Source organism: Nicotiana tabacum, chromosome 22 (genome assembly GCF_000715075.1).
Source record: "Nicotiana tabacum cultivar K326 chromosome 22, ASM71507v2, whole genome shotgun sequence".
Taxonomy (NCBI): Eukaryota; Viridiplantae; Streptophyta; class Magnoliopsida; order Solanales; family Solanaceae; genus Nicotiana; species Nicotiana tabacum.
Window position 1 is genome coordinate 161,902,238 of NC_134101.1, and position 17,768 is coordinate 161,920,005.

Below are 17,768 nucleotides of genomic sequence, written 5' to 3' on the forward strand. Positions count from 1 at the left end.
TTCAATGTGGTGATACGTTTCCCCTCCTAGCCTTCTTCTATTCTCGATAATCGGGATAGTTTGACTGGTGTAAATGGGGTTACTTCTATCTGCGTGAATGATCACCTCCTGATGAATCCATTCAAACTTCACGGCCTGGTGTAATGTGGAAGCCACGGCCCAGTGGCGTGTATCCAAGGTCGCCCCAATAGAATATTGGTAGCTGATATGTCAATCACTTGGAATTCAACATCGAACCAAGTTGGCCCCATCTGCAGGCAAAGGTTAATCTCCCCAATTATGGCCCATTGAGACCCATTAAAGGCTTTCAGGTTCATACTTCCTGCCCGTATCTCATGGAAATCTTTGCCCAATCTTTTTAGAGTAGTCAACGGACAAATGTTGAGGCTTGAACCCCTATCTATTAAGACCCTGGCAATGAATTTGTCCTCAAACTGTACCATGATATGCAGTGCCCGGTTGTGACTTAACCCATCGGGCAGTAATTCATCCTTGTGGAAGGTGATCTTATAACTCTCTTGTACTTTCCCTACCATGTTGGCCATTTCTCCGTAGGTGATATTGTTGGGCACATAAGCTTCATTTAACACCTTCATCAGAGCATTCTTATGCACCTCTAAATTTTGTAGTAGTGACAGGATGGAAATCTGGGGGGGTCTTGTTTAAATGATCGACGACAGAGTATTCCCTCGCATGTACTTTCCTCCAAAGATCATCCGGTCCAGTTTCGATGATGGGTTGTTTAGTAGCAGCCTCCTTGCTGATCCTCCCAAATGTTCGGGTGTATATATCATTCCCGTTCTGGTCATTCCTTGTACGGAACCAGATTCTTCCATCTTTGCTTTTCCCTTTTGCCTAGCTTCGGCAATATAATCCCAAGGTATGGCGTTGGACTTGAAAGGAAGCGTGGTCGTTACTATCACTATGAAAGGTGTGGCCACTTCTACCTCGAATGGAACAGGTGTGGTTGTAGGTGGTGTTACTTCTACCTCAAATGGAACCGATGCGGCTACCTCAACCTCAACTAGCAGTTGTACATGGACCACAATAGGATTGAGAGTGACTGCGGGCTTTTTAGGATCGTCGCCCTCTATGATAAGTCCAATTGATCCCTCAGGATCCCACTCCTTATCAGTTTCTATCACATTGACCCCTTCACCCCTATGATCTAGAAGAGAATTGTTGCGGACGTTGGGTGCAGCTTTCTTCGCCTGTATGACCTTATTATCAATCAATGTATGGATCGTATATTTCAATATCTGGCACTCGTCAATGGTGTGACCCTTCATATCGGAATGATATGCACAGGTTTTATTTGGATTGACCCATTGAGATAAGTTCTCCATTGCCATAGCAGGAATAGGGGTGACATAACCAGCGGCCTTCAATCTTTTGTACGGCTGATAGATAGGTTTAGCAATGGTGGTGTATTGTCTGGGTTGTTTACGATCAAAATTAGGTCAGGTTTTTGGTAATTTGGACGAGTTGGAGGGGAATGATAGTAGGCTGGCTGGGTGTTATAAGCGTGATAGGAAGTGGTAGGTTGGGAATATCTGGAAGGTGAGGGTTGGTACGTAGGTGGAGGTATTTGGTATGTGGATGGAGGTGTTTGGTATGTGAGGAGAGATTTTACGCCTTGGGCCACCATTACTGCCCCCACTTCTTTCTTCTTGGATATGCCACCTGATTGCAATGCTTTGTTCGTGGCCTGCAGTGCCTCAAAATTTGCCATCATCCCCTTTTTTTATACCCTCTTCAATCCTTTCTCCGATTTTGATGATGTCGGAGAACTTGTGATTCTCAATGACCATTAGCCTTTCATAATACTGTGGGTCCTGTGTGCTGGTCTGACCTTGGCTGCTTCTGACCTCCACCGAGTGGCATACTCGTGGAAAGTCTTAGTTAGCTTCTTCTTTAGGTTCTAGATATAGAAGACATCTGGTGCATTCTCCGTATTGAACCTGAACCAGTCCATAAATTCGGATGCCATGCTCACCCAGTTGGCCCACTTCTTAGGGTTCTGGCTTATGTACCAGGATAGGGCATATCCGATAAGACTTCTCATGAAGTGCTTCATTCGGATCCTTTCATCTTTTCTGACCCCCACGAGATTGTCACAGTAAGTTCTCAAATGAACCTTGGGATCACCTATTCCGTCAAACATTTTGAACTTGGGAGGTTTGTAACCCTCCGCCAGTTCCACATCTGGTTGTATGCATAGATCCACATAATTCAGACCTTCTATCCCTTTACCTCCTCCAATACCCTGAACTCGACTTGTCAATTTCTTGAGTTCCTCGACCATGTTCTTGATGAGCAGGTCCTTCTCAGCGTATTCTGGTGTATAGGAGATTGGTTGAGTGGAGTGAGGTACGGTTTCCACGTATATGGGGTTGTTTTGGTGAGTGCTAGGGATTTGGGTGTAGTGGTGGTCATTGGTTGAGTTTTGAGGATCGAAAATGGGTTGTGGTGTGTTCTGAGGAGTGTGATAGGTAGTGGTTTATGAGTATTGGGTTGGTTAATGATGGTGCTGTGGAGGAGTTGGTATCAGTAAAGGATTGGGGTTTTGAGGTGGAGCTTCATATTGATGGGGTGCGGGAGGATTTTGTGGACGTTGGTTTGGAGTATTTTGAGGAGGTGTTGGGTTTTGAGCATTTTGTTGGTTAACATCTGCGACATTCAGAATGAGGGAGAGGTTTGCTAAGTTGCGGACCTGCTCAAGCTCTCCTTGTAACTCTAGTATCTTTTGTTCCAATCACAAAACTAAGCCATTTTGTGCCGGAGTACTCCGACCATCTGAAGTTTCTGCATTATCAGCGTTTTCTTTTCGAATACCACTCAAATCATCCATCTTAGCTTTTCCTCTGCTTTTCGTATTGCTTGGAGGAGGAGAAGGTGGAGGGCCTCTAGATCTGGTGTGATATGCTGATGATGCCAGTATGTGCAAACCAACTCTAGGAGATGGGAATAAAAATAAAAATAAAGAAAAACAAAAGGTAAACAAGTTAGTAAGGATTCTGAAAAGTTTGTAGTATTTAAACACATATTGTAGGAATGTAAATTTGCAACCTAATTTGGGAGCTTCGTTATGCCTGAGGTAGGCCTAGAGACAAATAGATTTGGAGAAATTCAGTGCTAATAATTGCCTCATTTCGTTAATGTAAAGATAGATGACCCAAAATGACACTAAATAAGATAAGTTACTAATGGCACTTGGCCTTATTACATTTGAAAAGCAAGTAAACCTAATCTACTTGGTCCCAGAAGGACCTTCTCCATGCCGGATGCTCTTGTCGATTAGATCCCCTAGTTCGCACAGGTTCAGCAATAAGAATGCCCTTGCCAAATGTCCTCCTTCGTTTCCCTCAGCGTTCTGGCAATCGGTGACTCTCTTCCTCATTTTCCCTTCCAATTCCATCAGACTGTACTCCAGATATTCCAGCCTTTCACTGGATTTAATAGCTCTCTCTTTCCACTCATTGATCATTTCCATATCGGCCTTATGTTGCTCCATATGCTTGGCTTCAGACTCGCTTAGTCTTTTGCGCAATTTGTTATACTTCACCTGTGCTTCGGCAACTTTGTTTATGACTTTGTTTCCTGGACCAACCCTTGGCTCTAATATTCCCCTTATGTTATCATCCAACCATGAAGGGTAAAAGTACACATGACCGACATGATACCTATCCGGCTTGATGGTATCTTTTTCCACGATAATCTTCAAGTGCCACATATGTTGTGCTTCATTTTTATATTGAATGGCGTCACCCTGAAAATTGGCTATAAAGTCACTCATTTTAGCGACTTATGGTATGACCTGCTTCCTGTATGTCTGTCTCATAACCCTGAGGGGAGCATAAGGGTATATTCACCTTAATCCGATCAGTACCAAGTGTGGAACATCCCTGGATCTGATGCTGAACTCGTCGGTAGGGAACCACTCGAACATCCATTGAACCTGGTCCTCGGTCAAATTTTTGAATAACTGCACCCATCCTATAGCATCCTTTGGTTGAGCGAACATATCTGGGATATAGGTCATTTTCTTGGGATGATGGAAGGCTATATGATCATTCCACGACCTTTGCGGAAATTCCTAACGGTATTGACCTTTTTGGAGATGTTCTAACAGCCAAACTTACAACAACAAATTGCAACCCTCGAAGTATTTGTACCCCTTCTAACAGCGCTCCAAGGCCCGATACATATCTGCAATGATCATAGGGACAATGGTATATGTCTGCCCCTCGATCCCGTCCATCAAAGTTTTGGCCGCCATGGCCAGCCTGGTGTGGATTATGTCTCCTTGGATCGGGAACACTAGCATACCCAAGAAACACACGATGAACATAAAGACCCTGTGGTGAATCCTACACAAGGAGGTGATGGAGAATTCATCATCGAAAATACGGTAAGAACTATTGTGACCGTATCGTTCATAGAAAAAGTCAAAAGGTATGTAAGAGTTTTTCAGGCACTCCAAGTCATCATTCTTCTTTAACCCCATCATTTTAAGAAATCCCCTAGTGGTGCGATTTTCAGGTACCAATAAACTAGGGCTATTCCAAGGCAACCCAGCGAATCCCCCTATTTCTTCCAAAAGAGGGGTCATTTCTATATCTCCAAAGCGGAACACAGCCCTTTCTTTGTCCTAGAACATTGTAGCAGCTTCGATTAACATTTTGTTTGGCTGGAGGTCCAACAAAGAAGGAAAATTTCCTAAGACCCTTTTCACATGATTTTGGTCACTTAATGGAAGATCCCTCCACCAATCTGGCAATAGTGATGGTATGTTACTGACCATGCCGAACCTGGGGACTTTGTGTCTAATTTTCTGCAAAACAAAATATGGTTAGGCCCTTTCCCCCTCCAGGTTCGTCTATTTATACAACAATGATTAGCACATTGACATTTATATCTCCAAAATTAATGCACACAATCATGGTTGCGTCCATTGGGATTATGGAAAACCCGATGGACATTTGGACGAGGCTTGTCTTAAAGGGTTATTATGTGGATAATATATTAAACCGGCTAGGTTTGATCATGATGCATGTACAATTAATTAGAGTAAGTTTTCTATAGAGGTCTAGACTGGTACCCTCAAGCGGACAACTTGAGGGGGAAAGGTTTGGAACTATCGATTGCACTGCTGATAGACTAGTTTTACCGCAAATATGCCTTTCCAAATATATAGGATGAGCGCAAACACTCATCAAGTGTTGCTATAGGATTGATTACGCACGAGTGGAATATGATGTCGAGCATGATTTATGCAATAATCAATAGCATGTTGTCACGTATTTGCACGTTAAAAATGATAAATGCGTTATTTAAATAATTGAAAGGCAGTTAAGAAAGAAAACAAGGAGACAAGTCAGTTTCAGGAAATAAAGGAAATCATGAATGCTTGAGAAATAGGCAATTAAATCCAAATAAGGGGGAAGGGGAAAGGGTGCACATGTATTAACAGAATAAAGCATGCTTAAGACTAATTCACAAAAATAAGTTTTTATGGTAAGAGCCTAAAATATCCCTAGCAAAGTCGCCATGCTGTCGCGCCCCATTATTCCTCGTGGAGTCTGGGTTTCGATATTTCTTTGAGACAACTCATTTTCTTTTGGGAATTGGGTATGGAATTCGAAGAGTCGCGACCTAACGAATTTAAGGTGCATTAGAGCACCTAGAGCAAATAACTCATAAACCGATTTGCATAACCAGAGATTGGGCAAGGGATCGAAATAACCCTAAGGAGAAGGTGCTAGGCACCCCTCGAGGTCCACACGGTGGGTCCCAACTAAACTCGAATTAGGTGAATTAGTCTTATAAGCAAACAAAGCAATTTAGACAAATTGATATTACGTTTAAAACAAGGAGTAAGGAGTCCTAGGTTTTTTAGCCTATAGGATCACTTCTGTGCAATACTTGGTAATCATCCCCAAGTTGGGGTGCTACACATAACATTAGTGCACAGGTCATCATATCCTTTACTATCTGATTACCCTCCCCTTAATTATTGTTACCCAAGGGCTCTAATAGTATCCAGTACGTGCCTAATGCGTGCATTATCCATCCCTAGTCTGCGGCCTTGGAGGTGTTTAGGACCTCTATTTAAGGAAGTTCTAGACTCGCCTATGTTGTTTAAAAGGAGAAAACTAAGAGACAAATAAAAGTCAGATAGGACTATCAAATAAAGATGCAATTAAAAGCTCATATTTACCTCCACAAATAGACAAACAATTGTACGTCTCAAACAAACAGTTTTAAACAATTTAAAAGTCCTATAGCAGGATATCTAGATGAGCACACCATATGCAACAGTTTTATTAAAGCGGGGCAGCAAATACCTAATCAGTTTGCCTACTGATTTTATTACTTCTTGAATCTGGGCAGTTTCAAGTAGCAGGAAAATAACCGTTTTAAACCCAGAACTCAAGCATCCTACAAGATTGCCTAAATGATAAACGCACAGGATTTTTATAAACCAGGTGCCTAAACTATAAACTGATTACTGATTTTAGCGGCTGATTTTATCTTAAACCTTGTAGGCATGATTTCTAAGTGCTAAAACATGTTGAAATCCTATAGGGATGAGTTCTAAGTGCAGGAACTGATTATAAAACTTATAGACAGGGTATCTAAATGCAGGAACTAATTTAAACCTTATAGGCATGATATCTAAATGCAGGAACTGATTTAAAACCTTATAGACATGGTATCTAAATGCAAAAACTAATTTAAATCTTATTTGCATGGTATCTAAATGCAAGAATTGGTTTTAAACCTTGTAGGCATGGTCTCTAGGCGAGTAAAGCATCAATCAATTGCCAAGCGGACATCAACAAGGAAATTCCTAGAAACATGATTGCTAATGCACACATGAAGGTTTGAAGACATAATTATCGATGCAAAATTGAGTAACGACTTAGAAGCAGGTTTTCTAATGATGAAAATTCAAGATTCAAGGAATTAGATGAGTCCTATAGGCATAGTTTCTAATGCACATAAGTAAACAAACGTTGTAGCAACCTATAGGCATGATTTCTGTTCGTTCCCAACAAAATATATATAAGAATCCCTCCCATTTTTGCTAATAACCCAAATATCTGTTTTACAAAGAATTATTATTACAAACCAAATATAAATGAATTACAGAATGGAACTGTTATACTATAGGGAGCCTGGATAGGCCCAAAAGTAATCTTGGAAGCTAGGCCTTTAACCAAATCTGAAATATGTCACTATTCTCATAGCACACCCAATGGTTTTCTGGTGCGTCAAAGTTCCCAAGGGCCTTAGGGACCCCGGGCAATTCTCACACCAGAAACCTTTTAAAGAAACATTTTTGTGAGCAAGTTTTAAAGAGCCAGCCCCAGTGTGTCAAAGTTCAGAGGAGTCTCATGGACTCCTAGGCAATGCTCGCACTGGAGGGGCAGGACCCTAGATGTTCTAATAGTAGGAGTTGAAAACAGTTTGGATTTTCTGGGATAAATAGGAACAAACAGAGTCATTTCAACACTTGGGATTCAAAAGGAGATTCCAGCAATCAAATGGTAGACGACAACAGGATCACAATCACTTCAAGAAAGGTTTCACATTGCCTAGATTCAACTTCGTTTACTAGTTGTTACCAGGTGGGTATATGGACAGGTATTAAACAAAGAAATGGCATGCTGGGATCAAATTACCAATAAGACAGTCATATATAAAGGGCATCAAGGGTTGGGAACATGGAAATCATTAATCAGAAGTCTGTTAGGGATGAATACTTAAAACAGGACAGAAAGAACATGCTAGTTGAGAAATAAGTAGACATAGGTCTAATTTACATATAAGAAAACATGTAGACATGCTGAAGCAAGAAGCACATAGGTCTAGTTAAAATAGAAGTAAACATGTTGAAAGCAGGAAACACATAGGTTTAATTAAACAGAAGTAGACATGCAGATTACAGGAAACACACAGGTTTAATTAAACAGGAAAAGGCATGCTGATACAGGAAACAGATAGGTTTAATTAAACAGAAAAAGACATGCCGAAACACATAGGTTTGATCACATAGAAGTTTGAATTGGTAGAAGAAGTGGAGGCATACCAGTTAAGAGAAAGCAATAGAAGAGTGAAGCAAATAGGGTCCAAAGGTCTAACCTTGGCTTCCAGCCGGCTAGATAGTGCAACAAACAAAGAGTAGGAAGATTGTGATGGGGGATAAGGACAAGAACTTTTGTGTGTCTTTCTATGTCTGTGTTCGTATGTGTTAAAAAAGGAGTGAGGCTTATATAGCATTGAGTAGAGTAAGTAAATAAGGTAAAGCAGTTTAAAGGTTTGCAAATAAGGCAAAGAAACAATCGGTCAATCAATTAGGCATGACAAGGGCCAATCAATAGGCAAAAATCACGGGATTATATCCAAAAATAACTCAGAAATGAGGTCTAAATAAGGTAAGTGGTAAGTCTGATAGCCAATTAGTGTCAGAACACTAAAAATCCGGCAAGTAACAGGGCAATTAGTCACACAAATAAGGTAGCACAAGTAAATAGAGACCAATTTGGGGTTGGTAAGGTAGTCAGCCCATAAATTAAGCTTAATAGGAACAATTAAGCCAAGTAGTACTAATTAGGAGTCCCAAAATAAGGAAAGTAGACAAAAATTACATGAAGTAATCACCTCAGTAAGACAAAGCAATTTCAAACCCTAGACAGTTTAGATAATCAATCAATTACTCAAGAATAACGGGCAAATATCGGAGCGAACAATGAAATAATCAAACAAACCAAAGACTGGAACATAGTCATGCAAGAATCAGTGGAAAAAGATAATCAAACACATAGAAAAAATTTTGCAGAAACAAAACGAAGTGAAACCCTAGTTCTTAGAAACATTAGTATCGATTAACAGTAAGGAAAACAAAAGATCTTTAAAGTAAAATACTATAGAAACTTGAAATCTTTTCAGATCTAAAAAGACCTGAACAACAAACACTAAGGAAGCGAAACCCTAATTTGGAGGAACATCAAAATCAATTAACGATAAAGAGAACAAGAGATTTTTTTTTGTAATAAAACTACTGGATAAACTCAAAATCGCTCCAAATCTACAAGGATCTGAACAGATTCAAGTTGAAAAGATGAGGGTTTTGAGAAAAGGGGACAGGGTGAGGGAAAAATCTAACGATAGCCACAGAGACAACAATACTCACAAACATTGATGAACACAAGGCGGGCTCATAAGAAAACGAAGAGCCTAGGTTGACTCTGAATTGGATATCTTTGAGATTCCCTCAGAAAATGGCAAGAATCGAACAACCAAAAGAGGTAAGAGGCCGGCAGGGGCCTGAAATCACAGAGGAGCCCCATGGAACGGGTAAGAATCGAAGGGATTTGGGGAAATTTTGGGGTGACGGCACTAGGGTTATAGATAGTTTCAGAGAGAATGGAGAATAAGAAGGATTCAAAGGCGGCAGTCTTTGGAGAATGGGTACAGTTTGGGGGGTCGTTTGGGTTAAAAAAGAAAAGGGGGAATGTGGACCATTGATCTCAGAGATCAACGGCCACGATTGGAGAAGGTTTGGGTCGGGTAGGGGTTATTTAATTTGGTCTAGGGCGGATTGGGCTAAGGTTAATTTGAACTGGGCTGGGGGGGGGGGGTTCCGAATTTAGATATAATTAAAGGGGCTATTTGTTAAATACCTAATTTATTAATAAAATAATTTATAAAAATAGTTAATTAAGTGATAAAAATAATTTTTATGCATGAAGATGATTTCAAATAATTAATTAACATTATAAAAATATAAAAAGTCATTTTTTGTGTAGATAATGTAGTTATGCATATGTATGGGCTATTTTTGCAAAGTATGCAATTATAGTCTTAAAAATGCAAATAAGATATTTGAAAACTTATATGAGCATAAATGATGAATTTAGATGATTAAATCATCGTAAAGTAATATGAGATATAATTATTGAATATTTATATAATTAAAAAATGCAGAAATAAATTGATTTAAGGCCTTTAAAAATTATAGAAAATTATAAGAATATTTGTGCATGTTTGTAAATGCATGTACAGTATTTTGAAAGTATTTATGCATATTTAAAAATATATGAGGGAAAAATTGGGTATCAACACTATGGTTCATGGACACTATGACCCAGGCTGGTTTATTTCCAGTAGACCCAATCACATCTCAGGCTGGAGGGGGAGCACAGACCCCCACTACTCAAGCTCCCGGGCATGGAACTACTGTATATCATACCCCAGGCACACTACCCATGGGCGGCCAGTGGCAGCAGTTGTACCTGAGCCCCGAGCAGTTGTCCCCAGCGAGCCGCAAAAGCTATTGGACAAATGGACTAGGCTACACCCTCTTGTCTTCGGAGCTGAGCGACATGAGGATCCCCAGGGCTTCATCGATTGGTGCAGGTACAGATTGCACAACATGAGTATATTAGAGTCCCACGGGGTGGATTTCACTACTTTTCAGTTAGAGGGCAGGGCCCGTAGTTGGTGGAAGTCCTATCTTCTCGGTAGACCAGCAGGTTCTCCTCTCATTACTTAGGATCAATTTACATGCCTTTTCTTGGATAGGTATATTCCACCCTCTTAGAGGAAAGAGTTGCAGTTTCAGCTCGAGCAGCTCTAGTAGGGTCAGATGTCAATGACCGACTATGAGGCAAGATTTTCTGAGTTGTCTCGCCATACACTTATGATACTTCCTACTAATGCAGAGAGAGTGCAGAGGTTTGTTGCAGGGTTGCACTCTGGTATCCAGGACACCATGGCCCCAGAGGTTGAGATGGGGACTTTTTACGAGCTAGTTGTGAAGATAGCTTGGAGGATTGAGGGTGCCCGTCAGCGGAGCCAAGAGCAGATGTTGCGGGACAAGCAGTTTTGTTATTCCGGGGGGTTTAATAGTGCCCCGTCTAGGGCAGAGGTCAGATTGGGAGAGGTCAGCCAAGCATACCCACATATCCAGTATTGCCGCCTCCTCGGGGTGCTCTAGTGTGACCTTATTTCAGCACCATGCAAGAGAGTTCCTACCGCCTACCAGCTATTCAGGGTTCCTCTAGTAGGTATTCAGGCCATCAGGGTCATACTTCAGGTCAGCAGTCTACTATATCGAGAGGTTGTTTTGAGTGCGGGGATCTCAGCCATGTGCGAAGGTTCTACCCTAGACTTTAGGGCAAGGCAATGTAGTAGGGTTCTCAGCCTATAATTATAGCACCAGTAGCTGCACCAGATGTTCGACCGCCCATAGGCGGAGGGCAGGTAGGTAGGTGTCGTCCTAGAGGTGGAGGCCAGGTAGGTGGAGGCCAGTCATGTGGCATACCAGCTAGATGTTATGCTTTCCCAGCTAGACCAGATGCATTGGCCTCAAATGCCATGATAACAGGTATTATTTCTGTCTGCAGTAGATGCTTCGGTATTATTCGATCCAGGGTCTACCTATTCATATGTGTCATCTCTATTTGCTCATTTCCTAGATGTTCCTAGTGAGTCCTTGGGTACTCATGTTTATGTATCCACTCCGATTGGTGATTCTCTTATTGTGGATTGGTTCTATCGGTCCTGCATTGTTACATTCTATAGTTATGAGACTAGAGTGGATCTTCTGCTACTTGATATGACCGACTGAGAGGCCATCCTGGGCATGGACTGGTTATCTCTATATCATGCCATCCTTGATTTCCATGCCAAAACTGTTACCTTGGTGATGACAGAGTTGCCTAGATTGGAGTGGAAGAGTTCGTTTGTCAACACACCTAGTCGGATCATCTCTTTATGAAGTCTCAACACATTGTCAAGAAGGGTTATTTGGCTTATCTAGCCTATGTTCGGGATACTATCGTAGAGACTCTGGCGATTGATTCAGTACCCGTAGTCCGGGAGTTTTTTGATGTATTTTCTTCTGATCTTCCAGGCATGACACCAGATCGTGATATCGATTTATACATTGATTTGGCTCCAAAGACCCAGCCTATATCTATCCCACCATATCGTATGGCTCTGAAAAAGTTGAAGGAGTTGAAAGAACAACTTGAGGAGTTGCTAGCAAAGAGGTTCATTTGGCCGAGTGTATCGCCTTAGGGTACACCAGTATTATTTATGAAAAAGAAAAATGGGACTATGCGGATGTGAATTGATTACCACCAGTTGAACAAAGCTACCATTAAGAATAAGTACCCGCTGCCACGTATTGATGATTTGTTTAACCAGTTGCAGGGTGCCAGAATGTTCTCTAAGATCGACTTGAGATTGGGGTACCGTCAGTTGAAGATTTGAGACTCGAATGTTCCGAAGACTGCTTTCCAGACTAGATATGGAAATTATGAGTTTATAGTGATGTCCTTCGATCAGACTAATGCCCCAACGGCGTTTATGGATTTGATGAACAGGGTGTTCAGGCTGTACATTGATTCATTTGTCATTGTCTTCATTGATGACGTCTTGATCTACTCATGCAGCATGGAGGAGCATGAGCAGCATTTAAGAGTGGTGCTTCAGACCTTGTGAGAACAGAAACGATATGCTAAGTTCTCTAAATGTGAGTTTTGGCTAGATTCTGTAGCATTCTTGGGGCATATTGCATCAGGCGGGGGTATTAAGGTGGATCCTAAGAAGATTGAGGCAGTTCACAATTGGCCTCATCCTACTACGACGACTGAGATCAGGAGATTCTTGGGGTTAGCAAGTTATTATAGCCGTTTGTGGAGGGCTTCTCATCTATTGCAGCACCTTTGACTAGATTGACCCAGAAAGGTGCTCCATTCCATTGGACTAATGATTGTGAGGCGAGCTTTTAGAATCTCAAGACAGCTTTGACTACGGTACCCATTCTAGTGTTGCCTTCCGGTTCGGGGATGTATATTGTGTATTGTGATGCTTCATGTGTTGGTTTGGGTTGTGTATTAATGCAGGAGGGGCGAATTATTGCATATGCTTCACGTCAGCTTAAGACCCATGAGAAAAATTATCCTGTACATGATATGGAATTGGCCGCGATTGTTGATGCTCCTAAGATCTAGAGGCATTATCTTTATGGGGCGTCCTATGAGGTTTACACTGATCATTGCAGCTTGCAGCATTTGTTTAAATAGAGGGATCTCAATTTGAGGCAGTGGCTTGAGTTACTAAACGACTATGATATTACCATTCTTTATCATTCAGGCAAGGCAAATGTAGTTGCGGATGCCTTGAGCAGAAAGGCGGAGAGCATGGGTAGTTTGGCATTCATTTCAGCAGAGGAAAGGTCATCAGCTTTGGACATTCAGTCCTTGGCTAACAGACTTGTGCGGTTGGATATTTCGGAGCCCACCCGAGTTCTTGCATGAGTCGTTGCCTAGTCTTCACTATTAGAGCAGATTAAGGCTCGTCAGTTTGATGATCCATGCTTGTTGGTTCTCAGGGAGACAATACTACATGGTGGTGCTAAGGAGGATACTATCGGTGAGGATGGTGTTCTGCGACTCCAGGGTTGCCTATGTGTTCCTAATGTCAATGGCTTGAGGGAGAGGATTCTAGAGTAAATTATATACTTCATGTTATTCGGTCGTTAAGGAGTGTTGCTAGACGCCACCCTTGATTAGTATATTGATGTGATCAATTTACTACCGGTTTAGTATTGAACCTATGGGGTCGCACACTAACGAGTGTTCTGATCTTTGCTAAAGGATTAATTAACTTATTATTTGATAATTAAATTAAGGAATTTAATTAGTCAAATATATTTAGTTATTAGTCCAAATGAAATATTGTTATATTCTTTGCTAGCATAGAGGATATTATTAATATTGTGAATAAATTGAAGTTTTCTATTTGGAATAGAAAATTAAGTGTATCTCTTGATTGAAATATATATGTGATATATATAAAATAAATTAGTATTGATTTATATAAAGTTTATGTATATAATATTAATTTATTCTTACCAAATTGGAATTGGAATTGCAAAGTCCATAAAGGACGTATAAGTTAAATCCAATGTTGGATTGGATTAACGTGAATCCTTAGGATGTTCCGCAACTTAAACCCATTTGGAATGGGATTATATTTTCAGGAAAATATTAATAATTATAAATTAGTATCCAAGTTAGAATTGGATTAGCAAGGTAAAAGTCCATACGGACTAGTTACGGCCACACGTCGTCAGAATCTTATTGTGAATAGGATCGATATTTTCCAAGAAAATTCCATAAAGTTTATTTTTGGAATAAACTTTTACCCTAAGTAAATTATTACCTCAACCAAATAGGAACAGGGTTTGTAAGTGATGCTATATAAAGGGTGATGGAGAAAATCTACCGCATTATTAATTCTTGAGAAGAAAAATCACTTTGTGAAAGTGAGAGAGCAACACAAGCCAAGAGAGAAAATACAATTACAAGAAAAGTGTTTCTTGTTCTTCTAACATTGAGTTGAGATTTTGAGAAAAATTTCAGCACAATATTTTGTTCAATTTGTTCGCGGGTTTCATTGATCAAAGAGTTGATAGCAAGAATCGGTCTCGGTGTGGATACGCATAGAGTCTTTGCGCTATCGAAGAATTTGAAACAATACTTTCTTCATCAAGTACGTCTTAGATCCGATCTATTGACATGTAAATAAATTTTAAACACGAAAAGATCTGCCTAGGATTGTTATTGTCTTCTGCTGCGTGTTACGAATACCTATATGCAATCCTTCAGTGGTATCAGATCCATGGTTTCTCGTGTCTAAAATTTATTTACGAAAAATTTTAAGATTATATTTGAAGAGTTCAAACCATAATATTTGTGCATTGTGCAATATTCAAATTGTTTGAATGCATATTACATTGATATTATTTTATTGTGAATAAAATATGTATTTATATAAGTTAAACTATTGAGATAGTTCGTAACTTGAATTTGAAATTTTGTATTAGATACGACGGGAATATATAATATGTTACATGATTCTATTGTTATTTTTAATTGTTATTAGTTCATGAGATGTTAATTAATAATAGTTTTCTGGCATGAATTATTTTTATATGATATAAAAGATAAATATGTTAGAAGATGTTGAATTTCGTTTTTATGTCACATGTTTGTTCGTTACATAATTTTGAATTATTTATTACATGTGATGTAAATCAACTTAGGATTAAGCATGTAGACAATTTGAACTAAATTCACATGCTATAAAAAATTTGATCTTCATGTTATTAAAAACTGTTTTAGTAACAATTCCCTCTTACTAAAATTTAAGTTCTTAAATAATAAAATATAAGATATTTTATTATAGAGCTATCCATCAAAGTAAATAATTTTACTTATTTCTTGTTTATAAGGAGCGGCCTGACTACCAGGAGACTTATAGTTCCAAAATATGTTAAAATTATTTATTGCATTAGATGAATGGATTGAAAGAATTATTCAATTTTTTACTAGACGCCTGGACTACCCGGGGAGTATAAAATTTAATAAGTTCTTTGCTATCATGATAGTTGAACTCAACTATGCCAATAGAATCGACTTGATTACCATGGGACAGTTTGACGTAGAGCTATTTAAGGAAATTGTAAGGGGATACAATTGTGTCACGACCCCAAATAGCGGTCGTGATGGCGCCTATAGCATTACTAGGCAAGCCAACCAGTTCGCTAACCACAACCCATTTCCTTTAGTAAGAAACCATTTCCAACACGAGTTTTAAACACCGATTTCATAATAAACGTTTAAAATGATAGAAAATATGCGGAAGTCAAAATAATAATAAACTACACATCCTATTGATCTGGTATCACGAGTCTAGAGCCTCTAATGCAAGCCTGAACATCCTACTACATAGATAGTCTAGAAAATACTGAAAAGATAACAAGATAGAAGGGAGAGAACAAGGCTGTGAACGCCATGTAGCTACCTCGGAATCCCCGACAGAAAACTGAACCAGCTGAATAATGCTCACTTGGTCGCTCGGGCACCTGGGTCTACACAATACATAACGGAATAACCAACGAAATAGCATGTACGTCACCGCATTTATCAAAACAAGTCAAATACCGGGGTTTGTACCCTCAGTTCCAGATTTACAATGGTTACTTACCTCAAACCGGTGAAAATACTACTCCGAGATGCCTTTGTCCCTCGAATTGGCCTCTGCTCGCGTTGAATCTATTCAAAATCAGAATCACGGCGTCAAAATATGCTAAGGGAACGAAGCCCAAGCGAAAACAATCGAAAAATACCAAAACCTGAGCGCCAGGCACACTTCTCGAAACTCAGAAATTTTCACATCATTAGATTCCTTATCTCCCCACGAGTCTATATGTATCAAGAATACCAAAATCGGAGTTCATATGACCCCTCAAATCCTAAATTTAAGGCCTCTTAAACTCCAGCCTTAATCCTCCATTTTTATCCCTTTAATTCCTTTAATTTCAGTCTTAATCCATGAAATATTACCATAGAAGTGTGTTTTAGGTACAAAATCTTTACCTTAACGAAGTCCCTTTGATTCCTCTCCTCAAAATCGCCCAAAGCTCCCAATTCAGAGTTTAAAAATGGTTAAACCCTTTCAAAAATCGCGAAGGAAGAAATATATACATTCTGCCCAGGCTTTTCCGCATCTGCGGCACACCCATTGCATCAGCGGTACCGCATTTGTGTTCAAAACTCCGCTTCTACGGAAATTCATTAATCCAGCCTAAACCGCATCTGTGGTCCACTAGCCGCATTTGCGACTCCGCAGGTGCGGTCCCTCTACCGCATATGCGGTTCCAGACATTCTTACCAAGATCCGCTTCTGCAGCCAATCCAACGCATATGCGGCGCCGCACCTGCGGTCCCCAAACCGCAGGTGCGAAAACACCAGAAGCAGCAAAACTTTAGCAGCTGCAATTACACTTCAACTTCCCCGTTAACCACCCGAAATTATCTCGATGCCCCCGAAACCTCAACCAAAAGCACAAACATAACCCAATACCTTATTCAAACTTTTTCCAATCATCAAAATACCCCAAACAACATCAAATTTACCAAATCACATCGGATTCAAACCTAAGTTTCTAAAATCTTCCGAAAAACGCTTTTGATCAAAACTCAACCAAACCACGTTCGAATGACCTGAAATTTTACACACATATCCCAATTGACACAACAAAGTTACTGCAACTCTCAGAATTCCATTCCGACCCCTATATCAAAATCTTGCCTATCAACCGAAAATCGCCAAAATATCAATTTCGCCAATTCAAGCCTAAGTCTACTCCGAACCTCCAAAACCCATTTTGATCACGCTCCTAAGTCACATATCACCTCCCAAAGCTAACCGAACCATCGGAACTCATATCCGAGCCCTCTAACATATAAGTCAACATCTGGTTGACCTTTCCAACTTAAGCCTTCTTAAAAGAGACTAAGTGTCTCAAACTTCGCCAAACTCATTCCATACTTGATCCGACCAACCCGATACCACAAAATATGGATAACGAAGCATAAAGAAGCTGAAATGGAGGAAATGGAGTGGTATTTATGAGACGACTGGCCGGGTCAACACAAATTGGTAAGAGTACCTACCTTTAAAATATATGTGAGAAACGACTTAACTTTCAAGGGGCTCATACATATTGTAAAAGGATTCCTTTACTCCACTAACAGAAATAAAGATTTCTTAAACTATAATGAGGGTAAATAGTTTTAAATAATTAGTGAAAATATCATTTAGATAAAAGTCCATGTCTTTATGATATATGCAAATATGTTCTTATATCATTGCCTTTTCTTTTCTATATTTTAGATTTCTCA